Genomic DNA, 6,000 nt, shown 5'->3' with positions numbered 1-6,000 from the left:
GTCTCCTCGCCTTGACAAATGCTTCCTTTTTCTCTTTGACTAGGCTCACAATATCTCTCGTTATCCAAAGTTCCCAAAACTTGCCATATTTATCCTTCATCCTGACAGGAATGTGCCAGTCCCGAATCCCTATCAATTTACACTTGAAAGCCTCCCACATGCCAGGTGTTATTTGCCCTCAAACATTTGCCCCCAATCTACGTTCTTCAGTTCCTGCCTAATATTGTTGTAATTAGCCTTCCCCCAGTTTAGCACCTTAACTTGAGGACTACACTTATCTTTATCCATCAGTACCTTAAAGCTTACTGAATTGTGGTCACTGTTCCCGAACTGCTCCCCTACTGAAACGTCGGCCACCTGGCTGGGTTCATTCCCCAGTACCAGGTCCAGTATGGCTCTTCCCTATTTGGACTATCTACATACTGTTTGAAGAAGCCTTCCTGGATGCTCCTTACAAACTCTGCCCCATCCACGCCCCTAGCACTAAGTGAGTCCCAGTCAATATAGGGGAAGTTAAAATCTCCTACCACAACAACCCTGTTATTTTTACACCTTGCCAAAATCTGCCTACATATCTGTTCCTCTATTTCCCACTGGCAATTGGGTAGCCTAAAGTAAACCCCCAACACTGTGACTACATCCTTCCTATTCCTGAGCTCTACCTATATTGCCTCGCTGTATGAGCCCTCTGAGGTGTCCTCTCACAGTACAGCTGTGATATCCTCACAGCTCCAGATTAGCTCCATCACTTTTCACTAACTTCAGGTTGTTGCTCCAAACAATTCAGTGGCACTGCAATCTGTGATTGGGATTTCCTGCAGGCTCACAAAGTCCCCCCCATTAAATGTAGTTGCATCCAATCTTGTGAAACAGAGGAGATAGAAGTCTCGAGAGGTTTTGAGGGAATAATGCTGGGATCTCTGTGTGTGGTGCAAGATTTTGAGGTGGGAGGACAATGACCAAAGCCAATTTGCCCAACATCAAGACAGGAATTACTCAAAACCAGCTCTGGTTCATGTAGTTTGCATGCCTGACACAAGACTCCAGAAGTAACTTCTCTATTCAGAACTCAGTCACGGCAAGAGAATCCCAGGAAGATAGCGGAAATTATTTAAAGATGTACTCAAAACTTCTCTGAAGGGGTCAACCATCCCTGCCGACACATAAAGTCCTTGGCTTGTGACCAATCAAAACGAAGGGGGCTCATCTGGGAAGGTACCAAATCCATTGATAGGTTTGGCTGGGAATGTGCAGAGGTGAAGTTGAGGTATCAGAGGAGGCACACAAACCTTCAAACAACTCACCTACCCAAGCTTTTAAGCACTCCAAGTTCCACATCCGGCAGAGTCTGCAGATCAGAATTTGAACTTATCAGCCATCTTGAACCCATTGAACCAGAGTGGAAGCAAGTCTTCCTGAATCCCAAGAGGCTGCCTAAGAAGAAGAGGTGGGGTGTGCTTAAGACTGGTAATCTGACCACGAAGAGACCATCATCAAAAGATCAGGCAATGCAAGTCTTGCCAGCTGGAACAGGGAGAAAGCAAGTTTTCTAATAGTTGAAGAACTAAGCAGTTTTCCAACAAAGTGACTTTGCATCTCGCCCTTGAATCTTGGAAACAGTGCAATAACCTGAAAAAATAGTAAGTTGACATTTAAAATACCTGGCAAATATAACTGCTTTTCTGTTACAGCACTGGTGATTTCGACAACACTTAGGATCTTCTTGCACCTGTTTTATAATCACAGTGCAGGATTTCCAAATTTGTAACATGGAAAAATATCAAATATTTAGAGATTATGTTATCAAAATCATTGCAGAAAATTATATTTAGATAACTGTTTAGTTAGAAAAATATGGTTAAAATATATATGACTGCCTCAATTTTTCCAAAAAGCTTTTCTATGGTACTATATAAGTTAACAGCAAAGGAGTGTTTTTCACCCATCCAGTCAGTAAGCTCTTCCTGCAGCATTTCATCATCTTCTGCTTAAATCGTTTATCCATCTTCCCGTAAAAGCAGTATTGCTGTGGCTATTTAAAGAATTGCAACAAATATTTATGGGGTAGTACTCTTGGCAGAGTAGAAGGGATTAAAGTTTTTTTTAAAAGTTTATTAATTGGTGCCACAAGTAGGCTTACGTTAACACTGCAATGAAGTTACTGTGAAAATCCCCTAGTCGCCACCCTCCCCGTGTTCGGGTACACAGTGGGAAAATTTTGCATGGCCAATGCACCTAACTAGCACGTTTTTCGGACTGTTGGAGGAAACCGGAGCACCCGGAGGAAACCCATGCAGACACAGGGAGAATGTGCAGACTCCACACAGTGACCTAAGGCGGGAATCGAACCTGAGTCTCTGGTGCTGTGAGGCAGCAGTGCCAACCACTGTGCCACCGTGCTGTTGGATTACTGTGAATGCTAGAAAGCTGATGGAACTTCACATATCTGCAACACTAATTCTGTTTCTTTCTCCACAGTTGCATCCAGACTTGCTGAGAATTTGCAGCATTTTCTGTTCTCATTACAAGGGATTACAGCTGTGGGCTACATTACATTGGAATGCTCCACAAACTTTCTGATGCAGCATCTGACTTGCTCCATGCAGTGTAGCAGTGTAGCAGTGTAGCAGAGGAAAATGACAATGATTGGCATTTCAGCTACACCTCCAAGAACAGCGATCAAAAGCATATGGCAGAACGTAGCTGAGTGGATGAATATTCTCTGGAACTTTCAAGAGGACTTGGCTGCAAATGTAATGGAGATGGCAGGTCCAAGGTGAGGTGTTAGGGTATCCTGTAGATTGCTATACCGAGTAATTGCTCAAGTCCTGCATGTCACTAAGTGTGTCCTCAGAACCGATCACTCTTTCAGGTGGCTTGTCAAAGGCCGTTACATATTGTTGCAAGCTGCTATGTTTTGATCCCTTACCCTAGATATAATTCCGAGCTTCTGACTACACTTGTAGTCCTTTGATCATTGAGAGAGCTTGTACTTGCATTGATATTGATGTAACCTTGATTATGCATGCAAGATAACAGAGAGGAAACCTTTGTTTATAATGCTTTGGCTATTGTTCTTTCCCATATCTCCACAGGATTCTCCTCATGGCCTTAAAAAGACAAATTACTTCATGCTAAACTTTGATTTTTAAAAATACTTTAATCCCAACTTAATACATTGAGTAAGTGTATAGTGGCAATATAAATATATATACATATATGTTGTACGTAAATATTTTTTATATGTATTTAAACAGACATCTGATAAAGTTAATATAGTTTGTAACAGTATATTGGAATATATTTTACATACATAGCTTTATTATGTTCTCACAAACCAAGGAAGTACACCAGTGTATGATTGGATACATTTTGTCAGAGGCTCCATTCTGACAACAGTTTTCATCACAGTTGCCAGCTCTTACTGAAAATTCAATATTATGAGTCTCCCTTATAGAGTCATAGAGTCACACAGCGTAGAATAGGCCCTTCTGCCCATCGAGTGGTGAAGAAGGCATTCGGCATGCTTGGTTTCATCAGTCAGAACATTGAATACAGGAGTTGGGACATCTTGTTGAAGTTGTACAAGACATTGGTAAGGCCACACTTGGAATACTGTGTGCAGTTCTGGTCACCCTATTACAGAAAGGATATTATTAAACTAGAAAGAGTGCAGAAAAGATTTACTAGGATGCTACCGGGACTTGATGGTTTGAGTTATAAGGAGAGGCTGGATAGACTGGGACTTTTTTCTCTGGAGCGTAGGTGGCTGAGGGGTGACCTTATAGAGGTCTATAAAATAATGAGGGGCATAGACAAGGTAGATAGTCAATATATTTTCCCAAAGGCAGGGAAGTCTAAAACTAGAGGGCATAGTTTAAGGTGAGAAGGGAGAGATCCAAAAGTGTCCAGAGGGGCAATTTTTTCACACAGAGGGTGGTGAGTGTCTGGAATAAGCTGCCAGAGGTAGTAGTAGAGGCTGGTACAATTTTATCTTTTAAAAAGCATTTAGTTACATGGATAAGATGGGTATAGAGGGATATGGGCCAAATACAGGCAATTGGGATTAGTTTAGGGGTTTAAAAAAAAGGGCGGCATGGACAAGTTGGGCCGAAGGGCCTGTTTCCATGCTGTAAACCTCTATGACTCTACATCGACAATAACTATGACTAAAGGCATGTTAATCCCATTTTCCTACACTTATCCCATTCCTTGAATGTTTTATTTCAACAGCTCATTATGTACCTATTTAATACATCTTTGGGTAGAAAATTGACTAATACTGCAGATATTCCTGGAATGAGGTGGAGGCATTAAATTTGAGTGCGAAGGTGACTTAACATCCACTGATGCAGTTTTGTTATGGGTCCTTGCAACAGATGGTATGGCTCCATAATGTACCTCTGCTAAATGAGCCGTGGAAACATTTCTTATACATTATTGCCAGAGAACCACACCAGAGCCTTTAGACATAGGACAAGATTTTGCCCTTTGGGTCAGGGCCCAGATGGCAAGTTAAATGGTGCTTACAACCTAACACTGTGTGGGGAACAGTCATCTGACAGTGATTTACCAATTAGCTGACAGAGGGTGAGACCACCATTCAACTCAGGATAATGGATGGCCTCTTGAAGCTGGAGAGCCAATAGGAGGCCCTCCAGCATTGAAGAAGTGGTAGGCTGCCTTTCCAGGAAAGAGAGAAAGTGCCTCCATCTCTTCTCTTCAACCTTTTAATTTTTTAAATAAGAAGTGCCAATAGCAGCTGGGCCACCTTGGTCGAAGAAGAACCCCTCCATGGTATGGCCTAGGACTGCAGCTGAAGCCAGGCAGGCAGGGAAGACTTAAAGTTTGTGTGGGTTTTTGGCACTCCTGGTCTGCCATCAGGAGGCCACCTCCGCATAAGCTGCCTGTTCCCTGAAAGCTCAGGACACTCGGAGGCTGACTGGAAAATTCCAGTTGGTCTTTGACAGTAGGCCCGTAACTAGGCTTAATTAGCTATCCTCTGCTTGCAGTGTTCCCCTCACACAGTTACATTTAGAATGCTCTAGCTATATTTTTGCTCTGTCTCAACAGGATCATCCATTCCACCTCTGGAAAAATACACTGGAGCGCCAGGGGAATACATGATGTCAGTGGCATTAATTTTCACGCTCACCTACTTCCGACAGAATGCTGGATGAGGTGAGTCTATAGCTGGTGCAATCGGAACTCCTTGGCAAACCTTCTTCGTTTTACTTCAGTTAACCCATGAAATCTGATGTCAGGAGAATACCAAGCATAATCTTCTTAATTTCTACTTTAATGGCAGGAGTCTTGAGGGGGGGGGGGGGGTCAGTGCATCTATTGGAGGTGCTTCCTCATATCTTTCTAGGAAGTTGTAACTCAGTTCCACTACCCAGACAACAATGTCAAAGATTCTCAGAACCACCACATGGTTGAGAAGGTAGGCAACTGCTCCCCTGGGTTATTGCTAGTGATAATGTACCTGTTTAAGGGCCACGTTTAATGCTAATCTGGTCTAATTCCATCAAGTTTGTCACAACCCTATAAAAACTTTATGCACATTTTTAATATTGAAAAGGCAGAAGGGCCTAATAAAAACAGCAATTTAATTCCCTGTGTAAATGTGTTCATTTTTATTAACAGCTCAAAATTACCAAGTAGACTTCCAAATGTCTCCAACACAGCACGTTCCAGGGAAGGAAGAACATAATACAATATTCCGCACAATTCTTGCAGAAATGACTGGCTTCAAATTGCACAATGTAGCGAATGAACAGTTTTAAAAAGATTTCTAACAATGACATATTACAAATATTCGATAGATACAGACCCACACTTCACCTGTTAAACTTTTCCAACTTTAGAACCCTTTTGACAGACCAAGAGTACTGAAGGAACCCCTGAGAAACAGTTATTGTGTTGAAGAGCCAAAACCACAAAAAAAACTTTTTCTTGCGCAATAGGTGCAAACATACAAAAATCTTACTCATGGCAGTC

The sequence above is a fragment of the Mustelus asterias genome, chromosome 13 (genome assembly GCF_964213995.1).
Source record: "Mustelus asterias chromosome 13, sMusAst1.hap1.1, whole genome shotgun sequence".
NCBI lineage: Eukaryota > Metazoa > Chordata > Chondrichthyes > Carcharhiniformes > Triakidae > Mustelus > Mustelus asterias.
Note: the sequence above shows the minus strand (reverse complement) of the source record.